General features: G+C 34.7%; 1 long non-coding RNA gene across 1 annotated transcript; it reads right to left on the minus strand.

Moving 5' to 3' along the window:
* Positions 1-10546: 10546 nt before the first annotated feature.
* On the minus strand, positions 10547-11035 carry LOC149069513 (uncharacterized). The gene is made up of 2 exons (XR_016195079.1): positions 10857-11035; positions 10547-10771 (listed from the first exon to the last, which is right to left on the minus strand). It is a non-coding gene; the product is annotated as an uncharacterized LOC149069513 (long non-coding RNA).
* Between the last annotated feature and the right edge of the window lie 1678 nt (positions 11036-12713).

Below are 12713 nucleotides of genomic sequence, written 5' to 3' on the forward strand. Positions count from 1 at the left end.
TATTTTCACTTCCGTCATATAATCAAATTTCTAACAATACACATCCGGCAGAATAAATAGTATCAAAATCAATTGCCAACCTTAAAAATCACAGTTCTTAGTAGACTTCAATGACAGGATTCTGTTCCAAAAAAAAAGAAAGATTACATTATATTACATTGAATATGACAAGCAAGAATCGAAGTCATTACGGATATAATAAAACCAGTGTGGAATATATAAATATCTCGATACCACTCATTTTCCACGAGCATAAATAAATACGTCGTCCAAACACAAACTACACCGTCTAAGATATCGACACGTTACACACCCCCCCCCCCCCGTTTCAAACTTGGAGGGAAATATTCAAAACTCAATTTTCATACCTTGTTGAGTTCTTGGGAGAAAAGAGGAGAAATGCTAGTGACAGCGGGAGCCTCGCAGCAATTATTCGTTAAGCACCCCTACCTACTAGATGAAGCCAATGAATTTGACAAGAGTTCGCGAAATTCCCTTGAACAATGATTGATGAAGACGCCGGGTTCCTTCCAATAAAGAGTGCTCTTACCAAAACTGAGAGTGTGTGTGTGTGTGAGAGAGAGAGAGAGAGAGCGGCAAGGATATCAGTCATCTGGCCTGCTTGGGTATCGATTAAACATCGGAATGCTTGAGGGTTATCGAAAAATATGAAGCCTTTTAACCAACTGGAACCAATGTTCGCGTACAAATTTGTCCAATTTTTCATTTCTTGATAAACAAAAAACTATATGGTTATATAAAAGGTACCCATAAATTCTATATTTCAATGCAGTTTGCAAAGAAGTTATTCCCACGAAGGGGTTTCTTTTCTGTTTTTTTTCGTATAAAATAATTAATTAGTTTTAACTTTCATCGAAAGAAAAATCACTGGAAATATGCAAATTGGAATCCTATAAAAAAAAAAACCAGGTGTTAGATTAACAGTTGTATTCTGAATTTTCTTGTTACTGGCGCTTATATGAGAATCCCGGTGTGACGTTGACATTGGTGTTTAAAGCTCTATTGGTGAGGTTGCCATTGGTTGGTCAATTAAACGTTCCTTATTTTCAAGATATTATACACCCTGAAATATGCAATGATCAAGATGGAAACTATAAACATGCCTAAAAAATATTCCGACTATTTCATAAAAAAATTAATTAAAAAAAATGGGAAAGTTTTAGTTTTACAAATAGGGGTCTATATATAAATATGTCCCCTCAATATATTTGCAGAAATAATAAGAAAATCAATCAGAAACGCAGTGAGCCTTCAAGATGCTCATTTTCGACTCCGTTAAGAGCAACTATCATTTGTTCTATATCATTGGACTCCACTTCTTGCAGGCGTTTTTTATATGGTATTCGAGCTTTGATCCTAACAAACAAAATACACTAAAAAAATAGATAAATATGATGCATTGATATCCAAAATTAAATGTACATGTCTAGTTTTAAAGTCTCTGTGAACTCGGGAGTTTCTTGAAACAGAAACCAACCAGAAGACCAACGTGCTTTCGGTTAAGTACGGATTTTTATGAGAGGCCTGATAAACCCTTTTAAAAACATGAAAAGATTTATAACTACTACTTAATTATATTTCGACTAAATTTTAAGCGTTTTTAACACCAAAATGTAGGGGAAAAATAGTTTAACTGCCTGTAGAATGTCGAAAGAAAACAAAAACAATGGGAATCCATGGCTTCTACCAATGTCACCATGTATGTTACGGTCAATGTGATGAATCCGGTATTAACCGGTTATCATACGTAATCGCCAACCACTTTGGTAAGCTCGATAAATTTCCCTAAATTAATCGCTTTTATCAGTGTTTTTGAAAATTTACCAACAACACTTGATGATTATGCATAGTGCCTAAGCGTCGTTGGTAAATTTAAATAACGTACCGAGAATTAAATAAAGTACTAAAAAATTTATCACTTTTACCAATGATTATGTATAACACCCAAGCGTCTCATCGTTGTCATACATGATAAATCTTACTATATAATATATTACTATACAATGATAATTCATACATGTACCGTATCATTATATCGGGGTACGACCGTAAAATTTGTTGTCATTATATCGGGTTCCGACTATATTTATCACACAGTCCATTTGAAATTTTTTTCGTATTTATCAATGCACCATTTACATTGGGGTGTTATGCATAATCATATATAAAGACGATAAAGTTCAAGTATTTATCAAATTTATTCACCACACTTGGTTATTATGCATAATCGCCGGTAAAGTGATGATTTTTTTTTAGTATTTATCAAATTTACTTAACGACGCTTGGGTATTATACATATTCGCTTGTAAAAAGTATAAATTTATCAAACTTAGAAAGACGATTGGTAAGTATGCATAATAACCGTTTATTCTGTATCACATTTGCCGTAACACGCATATAATTTTTCATTCACTATAAGTTCACACGTGGTTCTAGGACCTATTTTTCGTGGACCTCAGACCATTTTCATAAAATTGTTTAAGAAAAAACATTAACCCTTTCAGACCCGAACATTCGTTTTCTGGAATTGCCAAAATGTTTCTTTTTTTTTTTTTTTGGCATTTCTGATACTCAAAAAATACATTGAAAACATCAATGTCAGCAAATCCTTTTTTTTTTCATTTCCTTTTTTGTATGAAGGAAAGAAAAACACTTCGTTCAATTCATATATTCATATCCACATAAAAGTTTTTAAGGAATTTTATGGGTAAATTTTACGTTGTAAATCATACCTTTCCCGGAAATCATCTTAAAAACTCCCTGAATGTTGAATTTTAAGTGCTGCCCTCTGATGAAAGCCCACAAAGTTCTTATTCACCACATTTCTATCTCAAAACTTACACAATACTTTAAAACAGGGTATAACTCCCTGATGTCAAAAGAAAAAATTCTACAGTGAGAAAAAGAAAACACCCCGTTTGTGTGGCTCCAGGGTCTGAAAGGTTTAAAAGACGATAAAGTGAAAATATAAATAATTCGACGATGTGTGTGCGTACAGTCATACTGCACTGTGAGATGGTTTCTAGATTCATTAATAAAGTCGTGCATATAGTATGTACCATTCGGAAGGAGGGGAGGAACCCAAGACTTTTCTAGACCCCGATTTCTTATAAAGAGATTCTAATTCTCGAAACTTACTATTTGAAGAGTGTAAGTATATATTGAAGAGATTTATCTCGTAAAACTCTTCCACCCTCGAATTCTTATACTCGATCAATAACATAGCCATATCCCAAGTTTCTCAATTTAAATATGTGAGTGGTATAATCTCGGCTGACATACGTTGGAATAATCATATCGATTATGTCTACCAGAAATGCCTAAATAAACTTCTATTCCTTTGCCACAACCTCAACATTCTACTCGTGACATCTGACTTCTCTGCTATCAAACTTATATTTCTCCCGTTCTTTCTTATGCAGCTGAGGTTTTGGACCCCCCCCCCCTCTCCTTGTAATATCGACAAACTTGAATGTGTCCAAAATATATCCGCCAGCTTTATTCACGACTGCTGGTCATCTTTTAGTTGCGTTTCCGATCTTAAACTCGAACTTAATCTCCACCCACTCGCTACTCACCGACATATCTCCCGCTTAGTCATGCTTTATAAGATATACTCATAGTCATCTAAATTTCGATACATCCGGTATTCTGACTAATCCTTCCTATATTTCCAATAAACTGGGCCAACCCCGAGAAATTAAAACCACTCTTTGCCTCTACAGACTGCTTTAAATACAGTTTTTTCCCTAATACCATAGTTGAATGGAACCAGCTAATTCCCCCAAATGTTACAAAACAACTATGTGTAAATCCTCCGCGCCCTCTTGTACAGGCCTTTGAAAAGCCAATAATATTGCATAAATAAATATTAATTAGATATAATTGATAAAAAAAATATTGCCGAATAATTCCAAATTGGTGAGAAAAAGGATTTCGGAATTATTCGAAATTGATAATGAATGAGAAAAATGACTTCGAAGTTGTTTTTTTTTTGCAATAACACGACAATTACAAACTGATATACTATGCATAATCACCGGTAAAAGTGATTTTTGAAGATAGTTTGGAGAAATTATTCAAATTACTAAAATGCTTGGCTATTATGTATAATAAATGGATTTATCACATTTACCGTAACATATACATTAAGGGTATTATTGATAACGTCCCGGACAAAATAAACTTGTTCAGCACGTAAAATTTAACATAGCAAAATGTAGTTTTCTCGTTTGGTATCTCCTCAGGAAGTCTGAAAATTTATTGTAGGTATATATTACATAGAAGATATACAGAAAAAATGCTTAGGTTGATTAATTATAATTGATTTCAGTGGTATTGTTAGAGTTTATGCTAATGATTATTATTCGAAATCGTCAGTATTGTGTACAGCAATTAAAAAAATCAATTAATATTAATGATGATGTCAATCAACATCCTTTTGTCTTTCAATAGGGAGAGATTTTTCATGATGTTGGGGATTTTCTACTTTTACCATCACAAAAATCGTTTGTCACTGCCATCTACCAAGTGATACAAAAGTTACAGAAAAATGTAAACATATTCAAAAAATTTGAATAACATATTCCGAGCAGCTTCACAGAAATATATATATATATATAAAGAAAGAGAGAAAGTCATATATATTTATTTTTCTAATTAACACAACTTTATTGTCAGAATAGTCACATTTGTTACTAACAGGTGACGCTTTTCGTCTGTGGCCGATTACAGTGCTAATGTAAATATTTTTACAATATATCTTTCGTTATGTGTGAAAGGAATTTTACGGCTTTTATATGGGGGAACCATCAATATATCACCTGCGTGCATTACATTTTTCACAAGTAAGTCAGTGTTTAATATTTTGGTAAGTATTTTTTATGGTGTTTGTTAGCAGTATGTTATATCCGAATTATTTTCTAGGTAAAGCAATTGTCTTTGGTATGTTACATACAAAGTGTATGTTTTAATCGGCGAATGTAATAACAGAGATAAAAATATATGGAAGTGATTGGGCCAAATATCGGTGATTACGAAACCGTTATGTTATGTTACATCCACGGTGTAGTTTACGGAAAATTCACTGTCATGCAATTCACCGACCACATGCTAGGAAAATTCACTGACCAATAACTCATCGACGGAAATTTCACCGCTGGAAAAATTCATCTACAACAGTTCGACATGAGTCAATGAGCCAGTAAGTGAGAGAGTCAATAAATGATACAGTAGTTAGTGAGTGAGTGAGTGACCGAGTAGTTACTGTTGGTGAGCAAGCAAACTAGTTAGTGAGCGACATAAATATAGAGTGAGTGACCTAGAGAGTGAATATCATAGTAAACGATCCAGTGGTAGACTGAGTGACCTAGTGAGGAAGTGCGTGACCTGGTAATTGAGAGTGTGTGACAGGGTCAGCGACCTAATCAGGGAGTAACAGAGTGAGTTACCTAGTTATGGCGTGTGCACTACACATAATAAGGCTTACACAGTAACAACCTTAACATTAGGTTCACAACACTTACACGCACATTCCAGCATGTACCAATTCATTAGAAATTCCGCAGAGGAATGTGGACGAGGTTCATGTGTGATTTAGTAGTAGCAGTTATTGAGTGTTCGAGTTACAGAGTGAGCGACCTGGTGAATTAGTGATAGAGTGAACAACCCGGTGAGTAATGATAGAATGAGTAACCTGGTGAGTTAGTAATAGAATGTGTGACCTAGTCAGTGAGCAACTTAGTCACGGAGTAACAGAGTGAGCAACCTAGTCAGTAGACATGTGGAATCTATGGACTCTCCTCAGCTACATGTGAATCGATTTCTTTTCGACTTGCGGGTACAGCTAAATAGTACTGAGCAGTATAATGAATATACCCCTAAATGTCCAATTCTTAATTGAAAACAACAGAATAAGCAACGTGGTTAGTGAGTAAGCGAGTGAGAGTGAGCAACCTAGTTAGTTAGAGTGAGCAACCTAGTTAGTGAGTGAGAGCCTTAGTTAGTGACTGAGTGTGTAACAGAGTAAGTGACCTAGTCAGTAAGTGAATGACCTGGTGATGGAGTGTGTGTGACCTAGTTAGTGAGTGAGCGACCAGGTGATTGAGTGTGTAACAGAATGATCAAGTGAATGTGTGGAAAGAGACCTAGAAATTGACCTAGAGATTAAATGAGTGACTTGTAGATCAAGTGGGTGACTAACGAACTGAGAGAGTATTCAAGTGGGTGACTAACGAACTGAGAGAGTAATCAAGTGACATAGTGAACTACATTGTGAGTGAGTGACCTGGTGAGCAAATGAGTGACCTCGTTCATTTATTTGCTCTCACACTCGTTCACCTCCTCACTCGATCATTCATTCGCGAATGCCGAACTGTTGTCGATGATTCTTTCCAGTGATGAATTGTTGTTCGGTGAATTTTCCTAGCGATGAATTGCATGGTAGTGAGTTGTTATATAGATGAATTTTCCGGACACGCCACGGTGTATGTGTAAGTAGGTTGTAAGTGCACTCGACTATATCTCTTGTGCAAACAATTTGGGACAGTTTGTACAGCGGCTGTGAAAGTCACGCTTGAAGGGTAATGAAGGATCATGAGCCAAGTCTCACATCGATATATTTCAAGCCGAATTTATTTAATGGAGAGCGGTACATCACATATAGAGAGAGCCGCAGTTAATCGCCGAACTTCATTATGTTCCCGAAACACTAAGCAAAGACCAATAAATGTAAATAATAATCGATCGGTACCCGTTAAGTGTTTACTCGATGCATACATGGTGATTGTAGATTGCTCGATCAGATTAACATACTGAGGAAACGGGAAGCTAATTGTTCGTACACGAAACCATCGAGATGAGATATCATTACTATACACACGCCTCTGTATCGGATGTTCATGAAATGGGAAGGTGGGCTGCAGTAGCTCACGCATGCGAAGCGTTTGTTCGAGTGTTCGACTAGCTTGTATTCAGTGCTTTACAAGTATTTCGTCATACCTTGGTACTTCATAGAATATAGTTTGCATAACCGAACAGATTGTGAATGTGGTTTCCGACAGCTGCAGATGTTGCAATGCACATCCGGGGACACGTGGAATCTAAGGACTCTCCCCAGCTATATGTGAATCGATTGCTTATCGACTTTCGGGTACAGCTAATAGTACTGAGCGGTATAGTGAATATACCCTCATAGATGTCCAATCGTTAATTGAAAACAACAGGTGAAATCCCATATGAGTTTGAATAATAACTTCCCATGATAAAAAAAAAATACCCAAAAAAACGCCTTTAGTGTCTGAAATTATTTATAATTTATAAATTAAAAATAATTTGTAGTCCCTAAAGAGAATTTTGTTATATTTTATACCCCATCAATGCATTGTTTAAGTGATTAACGATTATTTTAAAATTACTTTTAAAACAATTCTATGGTGTCTGTGATGTCAGTCTCCGCTATTCATATTGAAGATTTTTAGCAACTGGCTGAAGTGAAGATGGAATTAAGAAAAATTCAGCTACCCTTGCGTGTGGAGTAATTTCCTAAATTCATCTTCGCTTCAATCAGTTGTTAAAAATCTTCATATGAATACCAGAGAATGGCATCACACACATGCATCCTAAGATAAGTCGCCATCTAAAGACAGTATCAGCAATTGTGAGCTTTGGCCTGAGTTACGTCCGACTGTCCATGTAAGATACCGTTCAGTGCCCACGAGCTGTAAGGAAAGATTGAGATGTTCGTTGCCTTTGTGGTCTAGTGCGCTCACCCGGAAATAGAGAGGATGTAGGTTTGACTCCCCACCAAGGAATTTGAATTTTTCTCTGTTTATTAAATTCATCTTCGCTTCAACCAGTTGTTTAAAAAAACTTTCAACAATATTTGAATATTTTAAGTTATCTTTTCTTGCACATTGAGATTACAGTATTAACCAATTCAAGTACATGCTTTGGCAACAAATTTGGAGTATCTCTGTTTGACGAATCGGCGATAAATCTGGTAACCTCGTCTTAACCTAACCACACGTAAGAAAAAGGAAGGAGAAAGAAAAAAATATATAAAAGGGAGAAAGAGTATAATAGATAAGGTAGATAAGAGCTTTTTTAGTCTCTTTTCACCCGCACCGTACTTATTCTTTTTCACTCTCACATGCATATAGTAGAAAAATATATAGAAAAAAAAGAAGGAAAGAAAAAACAACTTCAGTTGATAGGATTACTATAAAAATTCGCGATGGTGAAGAGAGAAGAAAAAAACATGGAGAACTTAATTGAATTTATTCCACTGGTGTTTGGACGCAATATTACGGTCGTGATCGTGAAGGGGTTAATAGGTAGCTTTGCTCCTGACAAGCATTTTACTGCTGGTCGCTCTTTAAAATGACAATTTCATTTTAAATTCCAACAGATGTCATGAACTTGATGTAGCATGAATGTAATTGGCCAGCTCTGTATAGTATAATGATGTAATATAATGATACACTGTAATACTTTGTAATATAATGATCTATCACTTATACGCGTCGGTTCAAGAGAAAAGGTTGAAAAAAACGCTTAATATGACACTTTCTATGACTTCTCCCGTCTTAATCGAATATTACGCTGCACACGTGAACTGTTGATGCACATCAACTACTACATGCACAATGTTTTAATTGAATGAAACATTTGAAATCAATTTCAAATTTGTTACTAGTTTAAGATAAATATATTTGAAAGGAGGAACTGACCTCCAATTATTCAAGTTACCTTCAATACGTACATTTTATTATTTTATTTTTGTTCTCTGTTGAGCCAATTGAGGACGCTAACTTTCCTGCAGAAAAGTAAAAATCATATGTATTCTAATTAAATATAATTCTCCTTTCATTTTTGATGTCTGATTTATTCGCGAATATTTTTTTAATATTGATCCCTCATCAGTTTTCAGTAAACAAACTAAATTCTAACTGATTGAACCTAAATTCAACTGCAATTCAATATACAAAAACTAGGAAGAATTGAATTCTTTCCCACATAATCGGATTTCCAGTTTAATAGGATATTGTGTGCTGAAAGCGTTGACATCCGATTAAGCGAAGCCGACTGTTTTTGAGAATCTTCCAGAATCTATGAACCGAATTTCTCGGCATGCCAGCTAATGCGGGGCATCTTTGACCAGGAGTGCAGAAAATAGTCTTATAACTGAGAGAAATGTACTAGTGAAATGGCTATATAAGTATGTGTGTGTATGAGTGACGCTGCAATTTAAGGAAATTTATCAAACTTACCGAAATGATCGGCAATTAAGTATAATTACCAGTTAATAAACATAAATACCGGATTTATCACATTTACCGTAATATACATATGGGGACATTGATAGAAGCCATTGTTTTTCTTCTCTTTCGGCATTCTACATGAAGCTGAAGGTGACTCTTTCTCTCTAGAGAATGGGATTCTTAACTCTCTTTAATCCATGCGCACTTTTGTCTTTGTTTGAATGGAACTTTGGGAATTCGCTTCAGAACCTGCTTGAAGAACTACCGCAAGGTAAAAGAAAAATAATTAGCGAATTTTAATATTCCTTAGATGAAGCCAATGTCTGAGGCTGTACTAATAGCACAAGTTACATCTGATGAGAGCGCTATAAAGCAAAACTTGAACTCGCTGCACAAATTTCTACAGCATAAGAGTGTTTATAAGTGACCCATATATTTCTTGTCACACAGATTAAGAGATTATAAATAATGGATTTTTATTATAATTCTCAATTATAAGTAAACTTCCGTAATACTTTCGAGGGATCTTAAAATCGAAATTATTAACACTTGATATGAAATTCACTGGAAGGAAAAATAAAATTAATTCCTTGTCTCATGGTCTCTAATTTACATTACTCTGAGAACTGGAAGAAAAGGAAAATAAATACTTCTATATTTTCTTTTCCTTTTTTAGGTAATTTCTATTCCTTCGGGGAGAAATTAAGCTAAAAGTTAATTCTATCATTTCTATTCTATGTAATTTCTATTTTTCCAAGAACCGGGAGGAAATGAAAATTCAATTTCTATTATTTTTATTCTACGTAATTTATATTCTACTTTTTGTTACTCTAATAACAGAATAAAATAAAAACTTAAAATGGAAATTAATTTTCATTATTTCTCTTCGTAATTTCTATTTTTCCAGAAATAAAAAGAAAAGAAAGAAGAATTAATTTCGTATACGTCTTTCTACGTAATTTCTATTCCTCCGAAAAGTGGAAAGAAATTAAAATATAAGAATCGATTTCTATTAGTTCTATTCTGCCAAGAACTGGAGGCAAAGGGAAATAAATATTAATTCATACTTTTTCTAAAATTTCTATTCCTCAAAAAACAATAGATATAAAATGAAAAACAAATGCATGGGAAAATAAATATTTTGCATTCACATTGACAAGAATTACTTATACTTTCTTAAAAAAAATAATTATATCTCAAGGGATGGATACAAACATATTTTTTTCTCTTCCGTTCGATCTATATTTTTTATATATATTCCCGGATATATGTATAATTTTTTCCCCGTTATTTATCTCCTTTTTTTCCTGGAAAATTCCAGATGAAAATGCAACAGCAGTATCAATCACAGTCTCTCGATTCGGAAGTGACACTCTTGTAGTGGCATGGGATTTTCAGGCCTTTATTCCTCTGAGGGCATCCCGACAAAAATAATCGCCCGAGAAGTTCCACAGATCTTTTCTTGAGAAGCTGTTCATTTTCTTTCCCGTCTGAAAAAAAAATTGGAAGTTGAAGTAGGAAAAAAAGGGAAGAAAACATAGGCAAAAAGAAAAGGAAAGAGATTAGCTACCTGACCTCTCTGAGACATCGGAAGAAAATATTGAAGACTTTGGGAAAAAGATAGAGGGGCTTGGAAAAGAAACTTCTGTGATGTCTTTGGTTTTTGAGCTTCTCTCTTTTCTCGCTGCTCTCCTTCTTCTTCTTCCCAAAGGGACTTTGTCATCTTGTTGAAGGTTCTGTTTACAGGTGTTTTGATCTTGTACTGGAGATTTTCTGAGTTTTTTTTTCCCCTCCTACATATGTGAAGATCAAGGAAAGTCTTTGGTTTGGTCTGATGATGGGAATTAAGAGTTACGTACATTAACTTACATTTGTTCTAAGTATTGGAAAGTATGATATTGGGAAAATGTATTTAAATACAACAGTATAAAAGTCTGTTATAACGACAGTTCCAAATTAGAGGGAAAATCGTCATTATAATGGAATTCCCGTTTTGAATTTTAGTTGTTTGCACAGTAGAAACAAATAAATTGAGAGAAAACGAACTATATAAATTTATCTTTCTTTTCCTTTTTATTTTAAACTAGTTTTGCTAAAATATGCTTCTTGAGTTAATGGTTTAGGCGTACACAATGTTGATTGTGTGACAAAATTTTGCACTTAGTGAAATAGTCGCACTATAAAATTGTCCAGTAACATTTAAGGCAAAGAAAATATTAAGGTTTACCCTGTGTCTGGTTTTGAAAGATACTGAGAAATGAGAGAAAGATAGAGAGAAGGGATTGGATGAGGATTCATCGAGGTAATAACAACGGTATCAAAACCAGAGGTCATGCCATACCTGCCAAATCAATACACCTACAGATAAATTGATATGTTTTTCTACCTTCTATATAGATCACAAGAAGATAAGATACAGCATGCAGTTTTCTTATCTGTGGGGAGGTACTGTCATGCCCCGTTTATAAACACCTATGAATAGTGTCAAAAGATTGAAAATTGTCACTCTTTCTATTCCATTTTATATATTATTAGAAAGGGAAAGGAAAACATGCAATTTTAGAACTTCCGTGGATGATTCTTTAGCGATATTTTTCTATTATTCGTATTGTACTCATCTTCCTATTTTACCCCAAACGGCAGAGAAAAAAGATATATTCCAAACACTGTCTCTTTCCATCCGTTATCGAAATGTGAACAAAAGCTGACTCCGTCCTCTGGCAGCTATCCGCCAAGTTGGGAAGGGAATGGTAAACCTATTTTTAAGAACAACAAAATTGCCGAAGTATCTGGGCTCACCATTGCTGAAAGGTTTTTGAGAAGTCGAGATATCTTGGGATTGCCAAATTAGAAAGCATTAAGTTAGGTGAGATAACTCATAATTGCCACCAAGAAGGTTAGCGCTGGCTTCTGTAGATTCAAATCTGTAGTCAGATCTGATGACAGCCTGTCCCATTTCGCATTCATCAAATACGATATCATTCAGTAGTCTATATAAACCTGATGCTCAGAAGTTCCACAGTTATGTCCGCATTCTCGGCCACCGTTCCAACTCCATCATAACAACTTAAGAAATTTTTCCAACACAGTAAGTATCCCAGTCATTTCGATATATATAACTACCGTCTCAGAATCAAATGTTTCTCGTCTAAAGTGAAACAGGGATCACAAACTCAAACGCAACATACGCAGGCAACAGGTTTGAAACCTCCCTCAACATTAGAGTCCATATAACGAACTTCTCTATAACATCGTTTAACCAGAAAGTTCACATTTTTGTTAATTTATTATACGCTGAAAGACTGAAATCTAGCTTCTCTATTATTTCCTCCAATCCATATATATATAAAAGCCTTCGTTATATGGAGATGCGGCTGTATTGATCGAACTTGCATAAAACTCGACGACATAAACAAGCAGCTAATTCGGGTA

The sequence above is a fragment of the Pholcus phalangioides genome, unplaced genomic scaffold, assembly GCF_987345545.1.
Source record: "Pholcus phalangioides strain wild (caught in Gottingen) unplaced genomic scaffold, Ppha-v1.0 ptg000022l_1, whole genome shotgun sequence".
Taxonomy (NCBI): Eukaryota; Metazoa; Arthropoda; class Arachnida; order Araneae; family Pholcidae; genus Pholcus; species Pholcus phalangioides.